The sequence below is a fragment of the Arachis hypogaea genome, chromosome 17 (assembly GCF_003086295.3).
Source record: "Arachis hypogaea cultivar Tifrunner chromosome 17, arahy.Tifrunner.gnm2.J5K5, whole genome shotgun sequence".
Taxonomy (NCBI): domain Eukaryota; kingdom Viridiplantae; phylum Streptophyta; class Magnoliopsida; order Fabales; family Fabaceae; genus Arachis; species Arachis hypogaea.
Window position 1 is genome coordinate 65591194 of NC_092052.1, and position 23316 is coordinate 65614509.

Sequence of the window (23316 nt, forward strand, 5' to 3'; positions counted from 1 at the left end):
AAAATTCACAAGAAACTAAAGCTAGAAGCAAGAAAATATATACAAGGAAGATCTTACCACGGTGGAGTGTCTCCCACCAAGCACTTTTCTTTAACGTCCTTAAGTTGGACGGCCAGTCACTTAAGCTTCTCCTTCTCTTGGTGCATCTGTAAGCAGGAACACCTCCAACTCCTTTGATGGTTTGTAGCCATGGTACTTCTTCACTCTATGTCCATTCACCTTGAAAGTAGCATCACTTCGGGGGTCAAACAATTCCACCACTCCATAGCGCTTTACCTCCTTCACCTTGAAGGGTCCTTCCCATCTTGAACGGAGCTTTCCAGGCATGAATCTGAGCCTCGAGTTATAGAGGAGAACCTCGTCACCTTCTTGAAAATCCTTCTTCCGGATATGGTGATCATGAAACGCCTTAGTCTTTTCCTTGTAGATTCGAGCATTCTCATATGCCTTATTCCTAAGACACTCAAGCTCCTCCAGTTGCAGTTTCCTAGCTATACCGGCCTTGGTGAAATCCATGTTACACTGCTTAACTGCCCAATAGGCCCTATGCTCAATTTCCACCGGGAGGTGACATGCCTTGCCATAGACGATCCGGAAGGGACTCATCCCTAACGGGGTTTTATAGGCTATCCTATATGCCCATAGTACATCTCCCAACCGAGAGCTCCAGTCCTTTGTGGACTCACCACTTTCTCCAAAATTCGCTTAATCTCCCGGTTGGATACCTTCGCTTGTCCGTTGGTTTGTGGGTGATAAGCAGTTGCAACCTTGTGCAATACCCCATAGCGCTTGAGTAGTGTTCTACTTTTCTGTTGCAAAACTGTGACCCTTGGTTGCTCACGATTGCTCGTGGCGACCCATAGTGACACACAATATTATTTATAATGAAAGAAACTACGGCATTAGCGTCATCAAGGCAGGTAGGTATCGCTTCCACCCACTTTGAGACGTAGTCAACCGCCAACAGAATATATAGATACCCACTTGAGTTAGGAAATGGCCCCATAAAGTCTATGCCCCATACATCAAATATTTCACAGAACAACATAGGTTGTTGAGGCATTTCATCTTTTTGGGATGCATTTCCTGACTTCTGACATTGGTGACACGACACACAGAATTGGTTAGCATCCTTGAATAAGGTTGGACACTATAATCCACAATCCAAAACCTTTTTAGCCGTCCATTGTGGGCCAAAGTGGCCGCCACACTCGGATGAATGGCAAGCTTCAAGAATGGGTTGGATTTTGGATTCTGGGACACATCTTCGAATTACTTGGTCTATTCCCCTCTTCCACAAGTGAGGGTCATCCCAAATGTAATATTTGGAATCACTCCTCAACTTATCTCTTTGATGTTTAGAAAAGTTGGGAGGGAAGATCTTAGCAACCAAGTAGTTTGCCATTGGTGCAAACCAAGGAAAACTATCCGAAACAGCATGCAAACTATCCAAAGGGAATGATTCATCAGTCGAAAATATGTCATATTTAAAATTTTCAAGGCGGCTTAGATGATCCGCAACCAGATTTTGAGACCCACTTCGATCCCTAATCTCAATGTCGAACTCTTGTAAGAGCAAGATCTAACGTATGAGCCTAGATTTCGACTCATTCTTTGTTAACAAATACTTTAAAGCTGCATGATCCGTGTATACCATTATTTTGGATCCTAGCAAATAAGATCTGAATTTATCTAAGGCATGAACAATAGCTAGGAGTTCTTTCTCCGTAGTGGTATAGTTGGATTGTGCCGCATCCAATGTTTTGAGGAATAAGCAATGATATAAGGGAGTTTACCATCACGCTGTGCAAGTGCGGCACCTACGGCATGATTTGACGTATCACACATTATCTCGAATGGTTGCGTCCAGTTAGGGCCCTCACAATTGGTGCCATGGTAAGATCTCTCCTCAACTCCTCAAATGCACCCGCACAAGTTCTATCAAACTCAAAGTTCACGTCTTTTTGGAGTAGGCACGACAATGGCAATGCAATCTTGCTAAAATCTTTGATAAAGCGCCTATAGAATCCTGCATGACCAAAAAAGGAACGAACCTCCCTCACAGATGAGGGGTGAGGTAAACTGGTAATAACATCGACCTTGGCCAGGTCCACAGAAATGCCCTTGTCAGAAATTATGTGTCCTAATACTATGCCTTGTCTCACCATGAAGTGACATTTTTCGAAATTGAGGACAAGGTTAGTGTTGACACATCTTTCCAAGACCTTGGCCAAGTTTTCCAAACAACTATCAAAAGAGGTACCATATACGCTAAAATCGTCCATAAAGACTTCTAGACAAGTCTCTATAAGATCTGAAAAGACACTAGTCATGCACCGCTGAAAAGTGGCGGGTGCATTGCACAACCCAAATGGCATCCTTTTATAGGCAAAGGTGCCAAAGGGACAAGTAAAGGTGGTCTTTTTCTGATCCTCAGGAGCAATATGTATCTGGAAGTAGCTAGTGAATCCATCAAGAAAGCAATAATGAGATTTACTTGTCAGTCGGTCCAAAATCTGGTCAATGAAGGGCAAAAGGTAGTGGTCCTTCCTTGTTGCGGCATTCAACCTTCTATAATCGATGCACACCCGCCATGCATTTTGCACTCTTGTGGTGACCACTTCACCATCATCCTTCTTAACCGCAGTGATTCCTGATTTCTTTGGGACGACTTGGACTGGGCTCACCCATTCACTGTCAGAAATCGGATATATGATACCCGCATCAAGTAGCCTTGTGACTTCCTTTTTCACCACGTCTAGGATAGTCGGGTTGAGCCTTCTTTGGGTTGTCTCACCGGCCGAGCTCCCTCTCGGAGAAAAATACGATGCATACATGTGCGGGGGTCAATCCCACAATGTCGGCCAAGCTCCAACCGATTGCTTTCTTGTGCTTCCTTAGGACATCTAGGAGCTTCTCTTCTTCTTGGCTAGAAAGCTCACTAGCAATAATGACTGGAAATCTTTGGTTGTCCTCTAGGAAAGCATACTTTAAATGAGATGGAAGAGGCTTCAATTCACCTTTTGTCTCAAGTTGAGGTTCCTTTTCATCAAGCTCCGGGGGCTCATTCTCAACTACTTTCTCTTGTTCACCCTCTTGGTCATCCGTCTCTTCAACAATAGGGTAGCATAACTTGTTGTGATCCTCTATTCGTACCTCCGCCACCACCTCATCAATTACATCACATCAGAGAACGAAATGCTCTTCGGGAGGGTGTCTCATGGCTTCTTCTAAATTGAACTTGATATTCTTGTCTCCTACCTCAAAAGAGTATGTGCCAGTGAAAGCGTCTAATTTGAACTTAGAGGTCTTCAAGAAGGGTCTACCAAGCAAAACAGAGGAAGAGCTTCTATTATCTGTTGGAGGCATTTCAAGGATATAAAAATCAACTGGAAACACCAAGTCCTTGATCGCCACAAGTACATCTTTCGCTATTCCCACAACGGTAATCACACTCTTGTCGGCTAAGGCAAATTTTGCCGCCGACCTCTTTAATGGAGCTAAATTCAACTGCGCAAAAATAGAAAGTGGCATGATACTCACACAAGCCCCTAGATCACACATACAGTCATGAAAAGCAACTCCACCAATATGACAAGACAGCAAACATGGTCCAGGGTCACCACACTTTTCCGGAATAGGCTTCATCAATAAAGAAATGGAACTACCCAATGACAATGTCTCCAACTCACCTATCCTATCATTGTGTGTGCACAGGTCTTTTAAAAATTTTTCATACTTCAGAATTTGTTGAATAGCATCAAGAAGTGGGATGGTTACCTCAACCTTCTTGAATACTTGAAGCATGTTTAAATCAAACTTTGGAGTCTTCTTGGCCTTCTTTACCATGGAAGGGAATGGGATAGGAATAGACTCATCTATTATAGCCTTCCTCTTGGATTCCTTAAGGCTTACTTCTCCTTCCTCATGCCTTGTGTCTACCTCCTCTTCTTCATGTGGAACTTTAACAACCACTTCTTCCTCATGAATGTTTTTCATGACCCTAGGAGGTATCTCCTCCAATGTAGTTCCCGACCATAGAGTGATGGCGTTGAGACCGCCCTTTGGATTTGGAAGGGATTGGGATGGAAGATTAGAAGAGCTTGAGGGTTGGTTGGTGTTGTTGTTTGAGGAGGACATGGCCAATTTTGAAATTATATCGGTGAGATTGGCTATTTGAGCACTCATGCTACCATATTGTGCACTCAAGGTATTAAATTGAGCCTTGTTATTCTCTTCTTGTTTTTCCATAGTAGCCCTAAGTTCATCAACTTGGTTGGTGGAAGAGGAGGAGGATTGGTTGGATTGTTGTCTTTGATGTGGTGCTTGGTACTTGGTATAGTTGTTTTGATTTTGATAGGATGCTTGGTTGTGGTGATTTTGGTTGGCTTAGTAGTTGTTGTTGTTATGGTGGTATTGGGATGAAGATTGGTGGTTGTTGTTGTAGTGAGAAGAAGAATTGTTCCATCTTTGATTTTGATTGCTCCCTTGTGCATTATCCCTCCACCCTTGATTGCGATTATTGCCATGAGAGTAGTTGTTTTGGCCTTGAGGGGGGGGGGGTAGGGTGGATGGTTGTTATAATTCACATTAGCCACGGCAATGGCATACTCCTCTTGAATTTGGTGGCATTGATCGGTGTAATGTGTGGTGCTAGAGCATAAACCACAAATTCTAGGAGGACCTTCAAGTTGAGCAACTTGGGGTGGGGCTTGGATGGCTTGGATGGAGTAGAATGCCTTTTGTTCTTTTTGCATCTACGTAAGGATATTGGTCATATCCCCAAGTGCCTTGGTTAAGCCTGTTTCGGAAGGGGATGCTTCCGCCACACCCTTGAGAGGGTTGCTCCTTACTCTTACATGTTGTGTAGCCTCGGCAACATCATTTATCAAGCTCCAAGCTTCTCCCGCTGTCTTGTTTTTGGAAAGGGAACCACCACTAGCGGCGGTGAGCAATCTTCTATCTTTCGTACAAAGACCTCCGGTAAAGTAACTGATAAGCAAATGAGTGTCCAATCCATGGTGGGGACAAGATTCCAATAGCCTCTTGAACCTAGTCCAATACTCATATAAACTCTCTTGGTCCTTTTGCATTATACCCGAGATTTCCTTCCGGATATAATCGGTCTTCTCCGGTGGGAAGAGCTTGTCTAGAAACTCTCTTCTCAAGAAATCCTAATTGGTCACAATCTCATCCGGTTACGAATAAAACCACGTTTTCGCTTGCCCCTCAAGGGAGAAGGGAAAGGAAAAAACCATAATAGCCACCTCATCGGCTCCATGTCTTCGAGCCGTGGAACAAGCAACTTGAAAATCTCTTAGATGTCGGATGGGGTCTTGACCCAGAAGCCCATTATACTTGGGGATAGATTTATCAAGCTATTCTTCAACTCAAAGTTTGGGTCGAGATTGGGGTACCTTGCTTGTAAAGGTTGGAGTATGATATCTGGAGCTCCTTGCTCATGCAAAGTGATTCGGCGTGGCTCCGCCATATATTGTTCACCTGTGGGATGCAAAGATGTATTAGTGGTGCCAACAGAAGAATAAGAAGTAGCGGACTCCAAGTCACTCTCGGTACCGTCTAGTAGTTTGGTATGCTCCTCAAGAGAGGTCAAAGTACTAGCCGTATAGACCAACCGCCGTCTAGCTTGCCGAGTGTGTAACAAAGTTCTTTCAATCTCAAGGTCAAGCTCGGCTAAACTAGAGTTCGATTGAGACCGAGTCATCAAACTTGGAAGTCATAGCACATGCATAAAAGAAATCTAAACTACAACTAAGTATTGAAAGCAAGTAAACTATCTACACTATTCACATATTCACATAACCAATGTCAAGACATACGTTGCAACCATTCCCCGGCAACGGCACCAAAAATTTGATAGCATAGACTATTGTCGGTAAAGAATTTCACAAAATATTCACGTTGCAAGTATAGCCCTCAACCGACAAATGATCCTCGAATCAAATTTTAAGGGTTTGGTTGTCACAAAGTTCAACTCCAATAAAAGTAACCGAAGTATTCAAACCTCGGGTCGTCTCACAAGGAATGGGCAAACATGTGCATCAACATTGGTTAGAATTCCGGGGTTCGAAGTCATGATTAAGAAATTAAGCTAATAGACCTAACAAGCAAGAAATCTTAAGGTGCAAGAAACTAAATCAAGTAACTAAAACAAAGCGTGAGCAATTCCATACTAACAAGAGAACATTCAATATGATTCTACTCTAAAACTAAACAAGTAACTATAACTAGGATTAAGCAATTGAGATTTTTGGGTTTCAAATATGAATAATAAAAGCAACTCTTGGCTAGGCATAGGAATTGGGATCACTATCCTTGTCTAATAACCATATCTTGACAATTGTGAGGAACCAAGCTCATTAAGTTTACTTCTATACTTGAAGTATATCAAATGGCTTGATCAACATCAATCTATAAGCCCTAACCTAGCTACTAATTAACTTAGTAGTAGGTTAGTGTCAATGGTTATCAAATTGACCACTAAGGGTTCTCAAATCACCAAATCTATTAGACCCAATGACTCAAGTTTACCCAATTCCCTTAACCTAGGCCAAGAGTAAAGAAAACTACTCCATATTCAAAGGAAACATTTCATCAAACACATGGCAGGCATTAACAAAAGACATACTCAAATTGCAATTAAATTGGAAATTATAAGGACCCACTGACAATTATCCATAAAGAACAACTCAATTAACACTAATAATCATAGAAAACATCAATGTACTCATAGAATTCAAGATCTACAATATTCATAACATGAATGGAAAATTGGAAAATAACAAGGTAACATAACTCAACACAAGATCTAAGCAAAATTACACTAGGGAATTCAAATTAAGTAATCATAACTAGCAATTAACAAAATCCAATTCAGAAATTCAGCAATGGGAGATCAAAATCAAACTAGAATTAGAGAGGAATAAGGGTTTCTCTCTCTAGAAGAACAAGAACCAAAAACTAGCAAAAATTGTGTCTAAGTGTGTAATGGATGCTCCCCCCCTTTCCCCTTGAGTTCTTGGGTCTTTTCCATGCATAATCAGCTTGAATTTGGGCCTGCTAAACCTCAGAAATCGCCATGCACGATTTCTTTAATGAGGTCACGTGCTGCTCGACACGCGTACGTGCCATTCTTCACGCGCCATACCTAGCTTCCTGCACCCATGCGTGCGCGTGAGATGCGCATACGCGTCGCAGCTGATTTCCCAAAATCCAATTCTTCATCTTGCTTCCACTTGTGCATGCTTTCTTTCTTTCTTCTAAGCCATTCTTACCCTATAAACTCTGAAATAACTCAACAAACATATCACGGCATCGAATGGTAATAAAAGATGATCAAAATATGGCAATATTAAGGCAAAAGAAGCATGTTTTCCATCATGAAGCAATATTAGGAAGAGAACATATAACCATGTAATTTATGTGAATAAGTGTGGAAAATATTGACAAAACTCCCCAAATTCTACACAATATAAACCACAAAATTGGGGTTTATCAACCACACCACTGTATGATCCTCTTTCTACATAGTTTTTTGCATGTAGTTTTAGAGTCTTTGTTTGATTTTGTCAGTTTGTTTAAGGGTGCTTGATTTTGTTTGGGTTTGTTGAGTTTCTTAGAGTCTTCATGAGGATTTCATTGATCTTGATTTGGTTAAATTGGAAATTTTGAAGAAAAATGCTTGATTTTGGTTATTGCATGAAATTCTAAATGTTTTTTGAAGTATCTAGCTTGTATGAATGCCAAGAATGTGCTATAATTGTCCTCCCTCTTGTTATAAAAAAAAAGGGGCGTTCCACGCGTAAGCGTGAATGATGCGTACGCGTTGAATTCATTGCCGCAACTCCTGGTACAAAAACCAAAGAGTTGCAATGGAACTGTGTGGGTAGGGTGCCAGAAGCACAATCCCTCCCATGCGTGCGCGTCAGCTGACGCCTATGCGTCCCTGTACTTTTTGTGCATCCACGCGTGAGCGTGGACGATGCGCTTGCATCCCTCTTTTTTTTCGCACACCCACGCGTGAGCGTGCGTGACGCGCATGCGTCGTATGCTAAAAGTTGGAACTCCTGGTACAAAAACCAGAGAGTTGCACGAGTACTGTGAAAATTTCATGTGCGGAGCATAATTGCTCTCCACGCATAAGCGTGGACGACGCGTACATGTCGGTCATTTTTTTACCATCCACGCGTGTGCGTCGCCGAGGCACACATGTCGTATCTACTGCAGCAGCTCCCTGGTACAAAAACCAGAGAGTTACACGGCCCTGTATTGCCTTTGTGCTCCACGCATGACTTAGCCCCACGCGTACGCGTACGCGTCCCCTTCCATTTCTGCTCTCCACACGTAGGCGTGGACGACGGTCACGTGTCACTCTTCTTTTTCCACCTTTCACGCGTACGCGTGGATGAGACGCATGCGTCACATTGCCGACGCAGCTAAAGTGCTGCACGCCCTGTTCTCTTTCTTTCTTTAATTTCTTTCCTCTACTCCTTCTTCCTTTCTTCTTCCTTCTCCTTACCACCTTTTCTCCGCCCACAACCATCGATGACCACCACCTCCGGAGGTCCCACATCTTCTCTCTCCTTTCTTTTTTCCCTCTCTCTTCTCCTATTCTCACTTACACTCAACCTCACCTTCTTCTTCCTTTTAAGGTCTTGTTTCTCTTATTTCTCTTTTGCGTTTTTAAATTTCCCTCTTTATAGTTGCATTTAATTACTCTATTCTCTTTATTCTTAGTTGCATTTTGATTTTGTTGTTTATAATTTATTTTTGTTTCTTTTCTTTCTTTTTTTACATTATTGCATGGGTGTTGAACTTCAATCTATTTCTTGCATTGGTAGGTCATTTTAATATCTCTTGGCTTATTTGTGTTATGTGGTGTTGTTTTGATGATTGGCATTTCATTTTGGGCTTATTACATTTTTGAATTTCTCAAACTTGCTTGTTGTTTGGAAGATGCACACCAAGTGTTTGTTAAAAAGCACCAATGACATCTTAGTTCAAATTTGATATTATGCTTTCAACTTAGTGCTTTTTTTTATTACACTTGTACTTAATGTGCATTGAGCCTACTTTCCATAGTTTTTCATCATGAAAATGCTCCCTATTTTGGTACTATGCTTGTAGCATCTTGCAAGAATTAGTGGTTCCATTCCCTTTAACTCCACCTCCTCCAATTCTTATGCTTCTTTATCTTGGAGTTAGTGTGAGCCTAATGCTTTCATATAATTTTCACTATTCTTGCATGTGTTCACTATTATGTTATCGATACTTGAGTCTATTCTTCTCATGCTTTATACTTGCATGCCTCTTTCACTCTTGCATCTCATGCTAGTGATATGCCTCCATGATTATAGTGTTGTCTTGCTTACATGTTGCAGCTGCCATGTCTTCAGGACGCTTTGTTCCTTTGTGGCATTATTTCTCACTTGCATGTTGTTTCTTTGGGTTTAATGTTTTCTCTTTTCCTTCCTTTTTCAGGATGGCCACCAAAAAGTGCAAAGAAAAGGCTTCGAAAAAGCTGCCTACAAAGAGGGCACCTCAAAGAACAACCACCAAGGCGCGCCCTGCACCAAAAGTTAAGCCTCCCTCCAAGAGGGTGAAAAGGGTCATTCATATTAATGAGGCAGAGAAGGGCAACCCTGCGAAGGACTCTGCAAGGTTCACCAATCACTTTTGTGAGCTAATGTTCCCCATTCTGGTTGAAAGGAATTACCACCATGAACATCTCCTCCTTCCTCCAGAGCACCTTGTTCAGTTTGTGGTGCCCCGCATCGAGCGGCGACAATGGGAATTTCTCAATCGGAGACTGTAGGAAGCTAATCTTTCTTGGGTGGTGGAGTTCTACTCCAACTATCACTCACCTTCTCTTCAGTCAATTCTTGTGCTCCGGAAGCAAGTCCCTATATTGGAGGAAGCCATTCAGTGGATACTTAAAGTTTTGCTAGTGCCGGATGGGACGAATGGTTAACAAGAAGCCCTACTACAGCGCAGTAGACTCGGTTTTGATTGGGGTTCGGTCCTTAGGGTCATTGCCCAACTAGGAGAACACTGGATCCAAGGGAGAGCCAAGGCCCGACCTAAGTGCATTTCAGCATAAGCGCTTACTGCGGAGGCTAGAGTGTGGGCCCAAATCAGGTCCCACTAGGTACTTCCGAGCACTCATGAGTCCTCAATCATAGCGGACTTGGCCATTCTTGTCTGGTGCATCCTCACTGAGAGACCTATCAACATTCCTTACCTCATCCGACAAGCAATGGGCCGCATTCATACCAAGGGCAACCTCCCATTTCCCTCCTTGGTAATGGATTTGATTGCTGCTGTCGGAGTTTCCCACGAGGCTAAGGACGTGAAGGCGATAATTCCAGCGAAGGAGGATATCGTCCCGAGTGGAAAGTATATTAGACCTCCTGCGGGAACCGCAATCCTCGATATGGCCATTCCTTCCGACATTTCAACCACCTCATCGGCACCACAGAAGTCATCCTACCAGTTGCTTGTTAAGCTCACTCAAAAGGTAGACCGGAATGAGCGACGGAACAAACGCCGGTATGCTTACTTGAAGAAGCTCTTGGGTTGTGCTAACCCACCTATGGAGGAGCTGGACACTTCAGAATCCACTTCAGACCAAAGAGAAGCGAGCACTCAAGAGATGGATTGTGGAAATGCCGACCCCAACCCCACTTTGCACATTACTGATAGCACGGAGGGCCGTGCAAACTTCTAAAATGTGGGGAGGTCATTTACCGACTTCCGTAGGTAACAACCCCTTTCTCCAACACCCATATCTTAGTTTCATTACATTGCATGATATTTTTAGAGCTTGTACATATTCCACTTGTCTTTGTGTTAGAACCACTTGGTGAGAGTGACGATTCTTTTCCAAGAAATTGTTTTTAGGGCACCCTACCAATTTGAAATATTTTTTTGTGTTGAACTTGCTTGAAGGAATTAATTTTGGAACAGGTTTTTGAGCTAAGAACACACAAGCATGTGAGTTTTGAGCTTAACTACGTGGTTACATCATATAACGACTTATTTTCGTTCTTGTGTGCATTATTCTCTTTCTATGGTTGTAATCCTTGATTTGTTTGATTCTTTATATCTATTATTTTGTGTATGAATGCATTTAGATAACTGAAGCCGTTATTTCAATAGCTCACTTACCCAAATAGCCTTACCTTTTATCTACCATTGTTAGCCAATTTTGAGCCTATGTTAAACCCCATTTTGTTCTTTAATGTAGCACATCACTACCCCTAAGTAAAAAATAATAAATGTCCTCTAATTTGGATCTTTGATTAGCTTAGGCTAGTGAGAGTGTGTGTCAATTAAGTAGGTGGGAAGTTTGGGAACATTGGTAGAGGTAAAAGTGTGTTTTTGTATTTTTATTGAAAATATTGGGAATTGGAAACACACTCATGTATTGAATGTTTTAACCATATGCATTGGGACCGTTGTATATAATTCATTAAAAGAGAAAGAGAAAAATAAAAAAAATATGTAGAAAAAGAAATAGAAAAATAAAAGAAATAAAAATATATAGAAAAAGAAAGCAATAAAAAGGGGACAAAATGCCCATGGTGAAGCCAATAATAACCAATGCATATGGGTTGTGAATTGAAAGAGAATGCATGAGTGTGTGAAAAGTGAATAAATGGGTAGTTAGGTTTATATTTGAATTGTAGGGGTTGTTATTTGTTTTAGGTGAGAGCTTAGGTTAGTTAAGGATTCAAATCTCAAGCTCACTTGGCCATATATGCATCCTTACTTTTACCCTAGCCCCATTACAACCTAAAGATAAGCCCTCATGATAAATGTATGCATACACTGAATAACTGTTGATTGTTAGATGAAAAAAAAATCTTGGAAAGCATGATTAGAGGAAAATTGAGTGGTTAACCCTATACACTTGAGCGACTAGAGCGGATACACTTCCGGTGAGGGTTCGATGCTCAACTCCTTGTTCCCTGCTTTCACAAGCTTTCTTCTTACAAGTTGTTTACACTCCATTCTGATATTTGAATTAGTAGAGTTCATGAATCATCTTATCACCTTGGCCCTATGTATTCATATATGTTCTTGGGAGATTGATTTACTCTTAACCAAGTAGATAGAAGCATTTGCATTAGTTGCATCTATGTAGGTAAATTGCATTTCATAAATCTCATTCTCCTATGTCTTTGGTCTTTTAATTTTTGGCATGAGGACATGCTTGGTTTAAGTCTGGAGAGGTTTGATAAACCCCAATTTTGTGGTTTATCTTGTGTATAATTTAGTGGGTTTTATCAATATTTTTCACACTTATTCATCTAAATTGTATGTTTTTGTGTTTCCTTCCTAATTTTGCTTCATGGTTTAAAACATGCTTCTTTAACCCTAAAAATGCTGAATTTTAATCCTCTTCCATTACCATTCAATGCCGTACGTGTTTGTTAAGTGGATTCATGATCTATAGGGCAAGGATGGCCTAGAAGATGGAAAGGAAGCATGCACAAGAGGAAGGAACAAGAAGAATAAAGCTTTGGAGAAGTTGGCACCGACGCGCACGCGTAGCTGACGTGTACGCGTGGGTTGGCGCAGTGACCGACGCGCACGCATGTCTGACGCGTTTGCATGGCTCAAGGAACTCACTTGATGCGCACGCGTGACTGACTTGCACGCGTGACGCCCAGCATGTGACTCATTAATGAAATCGTGGCTGGCGATTTCTGCAAGGCTCTAGGCCCAATCTGAGCTCAATTCTGCATGGAAAAGACCCAAAGAACAAAAGGGGAAAGGGGGACTCACTCATTCACATCATACGCATAATTTTTAGCTAGTTTTTGTTCTTATTTCCTAGAGAGAGAAACTCTTACTTCTCTCTAGATTTAGTTTATTTTGATCTTCCTTTGTTGAATGTCTAAATTGAGTATTGTTAAATTCTAGTTTCAATTACTTAATTTTAGCTCTCTAGTTATAATTTTTGTTTAGATTTTGTGTTGGAATTGTGTTTTCTTGTCATTTTCCCTTTTCTTCTTATTTTATGAACTTTGTGGATTTTGAATTTTTCTTAGTGCATTGATGTTTTCTATGATTGATAGTGTTATTTTAGTTATTTTCTACTGAACATTGTTAGTGGGTACTTGTAATTTCCAATTAATTTTGCAATCTAAATATCTCTTTAGTTAGTGCATACCATGTGTTTGATGAAATGCTTCCTTTGAATATAGAGTAGTTTTCTATACTCTTGGCCTAGGCTATGGGAATTGGGTCATAAATAAACTGATTCCTGCCGGTAAAGAATGTTTATAAAAATATCGCGTTGTAAGTATAGTTTCTAAACCAGCAAAAAATCCTTTCGTACAAAAGTTTTGGTTGTCACAAGTAACAAAACCCAATAAAATTTATAACCGAAGTATTTAAACCTCGGGTCGTCTTCTCAAGGAATTGCAGGGAAGTATGATTTATTATTGGTTATGGAAATTGTATATTTTTGGGTTTTTGAAATAAGGAACAAGTAATTTAAATGGCAAGAAAGATAAATTAATAATTATAAAAATCTCTTGCAAGGTATAAGAACTGGAAATCCCATCCTAGTTATCCTTATCCTGTGGAAAGACTAGCTTTAGAGCGATCCAAATCAATCAGCAATTCCCAATTTTCAATCAACTGCTGAGTCTGATAACTCAAGTGTTACCAATTACTTAACCAAAACAAAAAAGGAATAAATCTTAAATTAAATTAAAAGCATCAATAACTGAATAAAACAATTATAAATCTGAAATACCTCAAATTATATTAAATAGAATATTCAAATCTTAACATGAAGAGTTCATAAGCTAATTTGGCAACATAAGTAATTAACAAATAAAAGTATTCGAGTAACTAAAAATGGAAGAGAATATAAAATTAAAGTAAACATTGAACCTGGAATGGAGTGATAACCATAAAATAAAAGAAATCCTAATTCTAAAACCTAAGAGAGAGGAGAGAACCCCTCTCTCTCTCTCTAAAACTACATCTAAAACCTAAAATTGCGTATTCTGAGTGTTGTATCAATTGTCCTTATTGATTCCCCCATTCTCTGACTTCTATTCTGTGTTTCTGGACTTGGATTTGGGCTGAAAAAGGGTGCAAAAATCGCTGGGGGTGACTTTTGTAATTTTCTGCACGTGGCGTCCATCACACGTGCGTGTGGGTCACGCGTTCGCGTCATTTGGAGTTTTTCCTTGTCACGCTTGCGCATCAGTCACGCGTACACGTCAGTTGTATTATGCTCTAGGCATGCATCAGTGTCGTCCACGCGTACGCATCACTGCCATTTCGCGCTAGACAGGCGTCCGCATCGTCCACGCGTGCGCGTCGCTGCCTTTTCTTCAAAACTCCATTTTTGTGCTTTCCTTCCATTTTTGTATGTTTCCTTTCTGTCCTCTAAGCCATTCTTACCCTATGAAGCCTGAAAATACTTAACACACAGATCACGGCATCGAATGGTAATGAAGGTTAATTAAAATAATTATTTTTAAGGCATAGGAAACATGTTTTCATATATATCATAAAATAAGGAAGGAATAGTAAAACCATGCAATTCATATGAATAAGTGGGTGAAGAATTGATAAAAACACTAAATTGAGCACAAGATGAATCATAAAATAGGGGTTTATCAACCTCCGCACACTCAAACATTAGCATGTCCTCATACTAAATCCAAGAGAAAAGAATGAAGGTAGAATGGTGGAATCTCATGCAATGCAATCTATTCTAAATGCAAACTACCTAAATGAATCATGCAATTTCTAATTACTATCCACTTATATATATATAAAGGTTATATGTGGTTAAATTGATTCATATTTTCAAGGAATCATATATGTACAACCAAGGCCAGACCATATTAAAACACATTCACAATTGAGTTGAGTTAAAAGAATTTACAAACTTGCAAGACAATCAATAATTAAACATGGATATATGGAATTGAGCTATTGAACCTTCAATGGATTTGTGTTTACTCTCTATTCACTCAGTGTTTGGGGTTAATCACTCTATTCTTCTCTAGTCATGCTTTCTAACACTTTGTTCTTCATCTAACCAATCAACAAATTTCTAATGTATACATACAAACATCATGAGGTCTTTTTGAAGGTTGTAATGGAGCCAAGGTAAAGGTGAGGATATATATATATATAAGGCTAAGTGAGCTATACAATTGAATCCTTGATTAGTCTAAGATCTCACCTAACATATACATTCTCTATAAAAATTTGCCTAGCTTCCCATAATTTTCCCACTTTCTTATTACATACTCATGTACCAATTTTTTATTTTTGATTTTGTCCCAAGTGCATAGATTTTTCTATTAAGCTTAATAATGGGGTAATTTTATCCCCTAATTTTTTAAGAATTTTTTTTAAATATGAAACATAAACACAACATATATCAATGCACATGGTATTTTAATTTAAATTGGTTTCACATGAGCATGCTCCTAAATTTTCGATTATTTTATTAATTTAACTTTTTCCTATCAACCCATGTTCCCACGTTTCCCTACACTTAGTGGATTCACAATCTCTACCTTAAGCTAACCAAAGATTCAATTTGGGATTTTTAAATTATTTTTCTGCTTAAGGCTAGTAATGTGGTTATAGAACAGAAGGGGATTAAAGGGCTCAAGGGGGGCTAACAAGGGTGACATAAAAGGGTAGGCTTATTTGGGATGAGTGAACAAAAACAAGTAATTGCCTCAATCACATACAAGTATGTAAATACATTCTATATTGGACATATAGACTGAAACAAAGTAAAGATTGCAAGCATAGAAAAGAAGGGCGAAACACACATGAATAAAATTTATGGTTAAATATAACCATACAATTAAGCTCAAAAACCATATATCAGTTATGTATATCATGCAAGTAGAAATCAAGAGTTTCCATTCAACTCAATGTGAATCTTTGAATGGCTCTTATAAAATTTAATATTTTCCTTGAAAAAATGTTGTCAATTAACTCACATTTATTGCTATATATATAGTGTGTGGATTGTTGTGATTTTGAAAAACTAAAGTTTCTAGTTTACTCTTTTTATTCTCAATTAAACCAAATTATCATATGCTAAAAAGGTAAACTAAACTAAATAATCCATATTTTCTATATCACAACTAATAAGCTAAACGTGCAAACTAAACTAAATATCTAAGATATATACAAACCAAAGTGTGAAATATAATAAAGTAAACATAAATACAGTAAAAGAAAAAAAAATGCAGAAGTACTGAAAGACAAATAAGATAAAATAAAATAAAATACAGAAAAGAAATAAAAATAGGATAAAGAGAGACTGAAAGTGGTTCACCAAAAAGATTCGCCAGAGATGGTGACCTCCCCACACTTAAATAATAACATCGTCCTCGATGCTCGATCAAGCTGGGTGTGAAGAAGTGGCATCTCCGGAAGGATGTGCTGCTGGTGTCTCGGTGGTGGCCTGAGGGTCTGCAGTCTATATGAGTGTCGGAGGATTTGCCTGCTGAAGCAGAGGCTTTGTCTGTAGCGGGACCTCTGGATCTGTAGGCTGTATCTGATGGGACTCCTCATGCTGGGATTCTGCCTGCTGAGATGCTCCCTGCTGGTGCTCTGCACGTGCCTCTGCCTCATGGTCATTCGCCTCCTCCTCAGATGGCTCTGATGGTGTGTCAGGCTCGGAGGGGATGTCAGGGGTGTCGGACCGGATCATTAGCTTCAGATGCTCATAACGCCACTTGTTGCGGCGCTCCATCCGATCTAGGCACTCGAAGAGTCGGCGCACCAGGTGGTAAATGGGCTCTGAAGCAGGTGGAGGTACTGTGGTGGTGGCTGGTGTAGCAGGAGCTGAAGGGGCAGCAGAAGATGTGGCTGCCTCAGCAGAGTCAGTGAGAAAGGGTGGTCGGTAGCCCAAAGCCTGGAACTTCCTGCTGCGTGGGATAATCTTCTTGCATTCTGTGGCAGGTGGCTTTTCATTAGCAATCTTCCAGGGCACCTCAGCTCGGCGGCCCATCTGAGTAATCAAGTATGGAAGGGGCAGAGTGCCTCGGACATAGACCCTGGACATGTAATAGCGGATAAATCTGGGAAGGTACAGGTCCTTGCCTTCCATCACACACCAAATGAGGGTAATCATGGCAGCTGGCACCTCTGTCTCATGAGTACTCGGCATCACGTAGTTACTCAGAATCTGCTGCCAAAGCCGAGCCTCTTCATTCAGATAGATAAGCTTTATTCCCTTTGGGGCCACTGTGGACTTGCCCATGACCCATGGGATAGTAGGATCAAGAGCTATGGTCCACTTTACTGCGTCCCAGTCAAACCTCATGAATCTCATATCCTCTTCAGCTTGCTGATAACCATCTGGTTTATCTGATTTAGGTAGGAGCTGGAGGATATCTTGTATTGCTTCCTCAGTAACCAAAATCTGTTTGCCTGTAAGCTGTACGGCATCCAGGGTCGTTTTGAAATAGTTACAGTAGAATTCTCTGACCCAGGATGAATTGACCTCAGTCAAGTTTCTCTCCAAGAAGAACCAGCCTCTCTGTTTAATTTGTTCTGAGGTGTATTGTTTGAGTTCTTCTGGAATTTTGAGGGTCTTTTCCAGGTATAAATTCCTTGAAGTTTGAAAGACCGGATACTTGAGTTCATAGTATCTGTTGGCAAACTTTACTGGGTCTATGGCAGGCACCAACTGATCAGCCTTTTCCTGCGAGGTAAAATTCTTTTCCCGCCAGGAATCATCATGGAGGATATCTAAGATGGTGGTAGAGGATTCTCCGCTTTTTCTTTTGCCTGTGGTTGCCTTGCCCTTTCCTTTGATTTTAGGGTCAGACATCCTGAAAAACAGAAGTTCCATGATACAGTTTAAAAAACTAAAGCAGGAAAACAGGTAAGAAAATAGGATTTTATCAATATAAGCATAGAGGGGCAAAAGAGTAATTAAAGAGCAATAAAAGCATGAAGTGAGTTAAATAATTGTAAAATATTGGACTGTATTCAAGTTAAAAGTTTGAGAATGAAAATCACAATCCAAAATCTATGATATGCGAAATTCTTGTTAATTAGGAACAACAGTAATCATGCCTTGAAATGGTTTGAAAGTTGTTAGGTAAAAACCAAGAGAGAAGTTAGAGTGTTAAAGCATTTAGGAGTTAAAAAGTGAAGTCAAAGTAAGTGGCATAGTGTTGTGGTTCCTAATTAATAAAAAATTTCATAAACTTGAATAATAAGTAACTTACATTCGAGCAAGTATTGCAGATTATTGATGATAATTCATATAAAAGAATTGCAGAATGAAAGTAAAATCATCAATAAGGCGGTTTAATGAATAAGGGAATAAGAAAGAATAAGAAAGCTAGCCCATTCATCCATGAATTGGCTTGGTTGAAACCAATTAGTGCGAAACTTGAATTTACCAAAACCAATTCATGAATGGTAGTTTATTGAAACAATTTGGAAAAAAAAATTGGGCAGTATTTCGGCTAAAAATTGGACGTTCCCGGGTAATAAACAGCAGCAGAAACAGTTCATATGACAATAAAGTAGTGCAGAAAAGAGTAACAATTATCAATTCACATGAGTTCAGAATAAACAAACTCAATTTGCATTAAAGAATGGTAAAGAACAACATATGAACAGCATTATCATCACAGCAAATTCAAAATTGCGAAACAGATAAAACAGGTAACAAAAACGGCGCAATTATCAGGCCTAAATCCACTAACCATAACCTAGCTACCTAACCACCTAAATTCCACTACGATCATGCATCTCTAACTATCCTAATTTGAACAGAATTTGAAAAATATATGGAATTAACTAAAAACTGGGAAAGGAATCGGTGTTCGGCGGAACCTGGTTGGCGCAGAGGAACAGAAATTGGACTCAGAGAGATGGTGGTGGTTCGGGTGGTTGACACGGCGGCGCTGGGGGTTTTGCGGTGGTGGTAGGGCAGCGTAGCGATGGTCCTTGGCAGTGGTAGGGGTTGACAGAGGGTTATGAAGGGGAGAAGAGAAGAACGGGGCGAGGAGGGTGAGTGTTGTGGGGGTCATGGTGGCCGGCGGGGGCGTGGCAACTGGTGGTGGCGGCTCGGTGGTGGGGCTGGGTAGTGGTGGCTGGTTGGTGGTTGTGGAGTGGAAGAGAGAGTGCTAAGGGGTTGGGGGAAATGGGGACGCGAAATGGGTTAGGGTTTCGCGTGGAAGGGGGTAAGTTGATTCAAATCCACGCGGACGCGTGGGTCATGCGAACGCGTGGTTGGGGCAAAAAGGCAATGATGCGGATGTGTCATTGACGCGATTGCGCGAGTGAGGGATAATGAAAGTGACGCGTACGCATGGTGCACGCGTACACGTCACTCAGAATTGTGCTACACGCATAAATCCAGCGTCGTTTTGGCACAACTTTCTGTTTCATTTGAGGGGGCAATAATTCCATGCGACACGTACGCGTCGCCCACGCTTTCGCGTGGTGTGTGTGAAGTGAAAGTGACGCGTTCGCATCACTGACGCGAACGCATGGCTTAAATTGTGCCTAACACATACCAGCTGCACGATTCTAGCCCAGCTTTCTGGGCGTTGGATTGTGACGTCGATTTGCAATCGACGCCCACGCGTGGCCCATGCGCATGCGTGGGGTGCAATTTTTTTTATGCAATATGCAATATGCAGTATGCAGAATGTAAAATGCAGATGCGGATGTTATGAATAAATCCAGGTACAATAAAAAATAGAATAAAATAAAAAAACAAACAAAACAAAATTAAAATTAAAATTGAAAAAAAAGAACGATCATACCATGGTGGGTTGTCTCCCACCTAACACTTTTAGTTAAAGTCCTTAAGTTGGACATTCGTTGAGCTCCCTGTCATGGTGGCTTATGCTTAAACTCATCCAAATATCTCCACCAACGTTTGCAATTCCAATAGCCTCCAGGGTCCCAAACTAGGCAAGTAAAGCCTTTGAGCAAATTAAAGCAGTTTTTCAGACTCCAGGAGTGTTGACTATCAGGATAAATTTCAGGATCCCAAACCTTGCTTCTGTACCCATCTTTGTCTTGGTCTACATTTTTCTAGCCAGGTAGTGCGGAATTTGAATTCTCTCTAAGATGACCAAACATCTTCTGAGATCCATTCAATCAAACTCGAAACCAATCCTTGTACCTCAAATTGAAGCGTGGAGGTTTATTGAATCTTGCATACCAGCTCTGATTGCGAGCCATTTCCCTCTTACTCTTAAAGCCGCAAAGAGCTCTAAGCTGACCATCTGTTTCAAGCAAACCATATTCAAGTGGAAAAGTAAAAATAAAGGCTAGGGATTTTACCCACTTGAAGTTTGTATTGGGTGGTAATGTCCTTGGGATAGGTGTTTCCAGTGGTTTTGCAAGCTCTACTCCCTTGTATTCCCTTGTGAATTCCTCCACTTCTTTGCAAACTTCTTCAATTGTAACCACGTCTTGATCAAAGTCTTCGATATCTTCCTCATCACTCAAGTCATAAATTGGAGGTTGGGAAAAATCTATCTCCACATCCTCTTCACATTCACTTGGGGAAGATTCTTCAGTCTCAAAGAGTTCACTTGCGGATGCAAGTTTATTATTAGGAGAACTTGATTCATGATGATCATGACCAAGGGCACTTGCTTCTTGAGCTGTTCCGTCCAGTTCTTCATAAGATATATGCTTTGAGGGTTGTGCACTATCCTCCTTAGCATCAATTGAAAACTGCTTGGCGGAATTCTCCACAATTCTTGATTCCCATGGAGGTTCAGCATCTCCTAAGTCTTCAACCAATTCTTCTTCTTCGATAATTACGGCTTTCTCCACTTGTTCCAGTACAAAGTCATGCTCCGTACTGTCCACTGGGGCTTCTAGTATCTCCTTCATGCTACGTTCTTCATTAGATTGTCCACATGAAGCCATGGGGGTTCCTTGAGTGTCCGAACATCGGGAAGCTAATAGATTGACCGCTTGATCCAATTGGTGAAGAGTTGCATGAAATTTATTCACTATTTTCTTGAGGCGTTCCTGTGATTCTCGGGTTGATGGATATGGACATGGTGCATATGGAAGTGGTGGTTCTTGGGAGTAATTGGATTAGAATTGGGGTGGATAAAGGTTAGGGTCATATGGAGTGAATGGTGGTGGGTGGCTTGTGAGTATGGTGGTTCATAGCTATGTTGAGGAGGTAGTTCATAGGCATATGATGGGGCTTGTTGGTAACTACAAGGGGGTCCACCATATCTATCATCTTGGTACACACCTCGAAATGGCTCTTCACCATAGTATAATGGTGGGTGTTGGTTGTCACGAAGAGGTCCACCATAACTCTTCTCTTGGCATGCATTGTAGAATGGTCGTTGTCCATGGTATCTTGGAAGGTGTTGTTGCCGAAAGGGTTGATCAGATCCTCGTGGCTTCTTCTATCTTTGATTGTTTTGACCTTGATGCATGTTCCTGTTATAGCTCCCATTCCTTGTAACAATATCAGAACCAAACTCAAAGCGACGGGGGTGAGAGTTCATAGTAGCTAATAAAAATTGAAAACAAACATAAAAGGAAATAAACAAGAAAAATAAAATATTTACAATAACCAATAAGAAGGCACACAATTGCAATTCCCCGGCAACGGCGCCATTTTTTTTGAACAAATTAATTCCTGCCGGTAAAGAATGTTTATAAAAATATCGCGTTGTAAGTATAGTTTCTAAACCAGCAAAGAATGCTTTCGTACAAAAGTTTTGGTTTTCACAAGTAACAAAACCCAATAAAATTTATAACCGAAGTATTTAAACCTCGGGTCGTCTTCTCAAGGAATTGCAGGGAAGTATGATTTATTATTGGTTATGGAAATTGTATATTTTTGGGTTTTTGAAATAAGGAACAAGTAATTTAAATGGCAAGAAAGATAAATTAATAATTATAAAAATCTCTTGCAAGGTATAAGAACTGGAAATCCTATCCTAGTTATCCTTATCAGGTGTGATGAGAATTGTTATTGCTCCCACTTAGTTAACCCTTACTAAATAAAAGAAAGTCAAGTGGACCAATCAATTTAATCCTCAAGTCATAGTCAACTCCTGTGGAAAGACTAGATTTAGAGCGATCCAAATCAATCAGCAATTCCCAATTTTCAATCAACTGCTGAGTCTGATAACTCAAGTGTTACCAATTACTTAACCAAAGCAAAAAAGGAATAAATCTTAAATTAAATTAAAAGCATCAATAACTGAATAAAACAATTATAAATATGAAATACCTCAAATTATATTAAATAGAATATTCAAATCTTAACATGAAGAGTTCATAAGCCAATTTGGCAACATAAGTAATTAACAAATAAAAGCATTAGAGTAACTAAAAATGGAAGAGAATATAAAATTAAAGTAAACATTGAACCTGGAATGGAGTGATAACCATAAAATAAAAGAAATCCTAATTCTAAAACCTAAGAGAGAGGAGAGAACCCCTCTCTCTCTCTCTAAAACTACATCTAAAACCTAAAATTGCGTATTCTGAGTGTTGTATCAATTGTCCTTATTGATTCCCCCATTCTCTAGCTTCTATTCTGTGTTTCTGGACTTGGATTTGGGCAAAAAAGGGTCCAGAAATTGCTGGGGGCAACTTCTGCAATTTTTTGCACGTCGCGTCCGTCACGCGTGCGCGTGGGTCACACGTTCGCGTCATTTGGAGTTTTTCCTTGTCATGCGTGCGCGTCAATCACGCGTACACATCAGTTGTGTTCTGCTCTAGGCACGCGTCAGCGTCGTCCACGCGTACGCGTCACTGCCATTTCGCGCTAGACACGCGTCTGCGTCGTCCACGCGTCTGCGTCGCTTCCTTTTCTTCAAAACTCAATTTTTGTGCTTTCTTTCCATTTTTGTATGTTTCCTTTTTGTCCTCTAAGCCATTCCTGCCCTATGAAGCCTGAAAATACTTAACATACAGATCACGGCATCGAATGGTAATGAAGGTTAATTAAAATAATTATTTTAAGGCATAGGAAACATGTTTTCACATATATCATAAAATAAGGAAGGAATAGTAAAACCATGCAATTCATATGAATAATTGGGTGAAGAATTGATAAAAACACTTAATTGAGCACAAGATGAATCATAAAATAGGGGTTTATCAAGTGACCTTGAAACATTGAGTCTAATTGAATTGGTGATTTGAGAACCCTTAGTGGTCAAATTGATACCCATTGACACTAATCTACTACTAGGCCAATTAGTAGTTGGATTGGGACTTATGAGTTGAAATTGACCAAGCCATTTGACTTACTTCACTTGT